Source organism: Condylura cristata, unplaced genomic scaffold, assembly GCF_000260355.1.
Source record: "Condylura cristata isolate star-nosed mole 26May11 unplaced genomic scaffold, ConCri1.0 scaffold00001, whole genome shotgun sequence".
NCBI classification, from domain to species: domain Eukaryota; kingdom Metazoa; phylum Chordata; class Mammalia; order Eulipotyphla; family Talpidae; genus Condylura; species Condylura cristata.
This window is the reverse complement of record NW_004567102.1, coordinates 87243411-87243988: the sequence shown is the minus strand read 5'-3', so window position 1 is coordinate 87243988 and position 578 is coordinate 87243411.

The window sequence follows — 578 nt, the reverse complement described above, 5'->3', positions numbered from 1 at the left end:
GCAGAACTAGGAGGAGGAAAATAAACGGGCTAGGTTTGTTTTACTTTTCATTCTAATGAAAGCATCGTAAGTTTTGCCATAGAAAAGGCCTTTCAGACGGAGCCGGAGATGGGGGTGCGCGCAGGTCGGCCCAGGGCCAGAGGCTGCGTGAGCACCTGCCACCCCTGGAGCTGAGGAGTCGCTAGCACGACGCGGCTCCCAAACCAAAGCCCCGTAAGACCAACCAGATGATGGCTGGCGGGAGGCGAAGTCTCCACCCGCCGAGGAGCCCATCAAATTTCGGTTAATTTCCTCTTCTCACTTCCGGAGCTGGTGGTCATCAACCAGTGAACTGGCTTGATTCACCCACGCCCACAACGTCATTTTATGGCTTTTGCGACGGAATGACCACCAAAGGCCCTCGTGGCAGGCTTCAGACTCTCCAGCGGAGTCTGATGTCCTGAGGTCCCCTCCCCAAGGCTCAGGTGCGCAGCAAGCCAGCCCCCTCCAGGAGTCCAGCTGCGCGCTGGACTGGCCGAGCAGCCAGGACCCGGCTGGCCGCAGCGTGTCCGAGGGCTGCTCCGCTGGGTGGGGTGCGC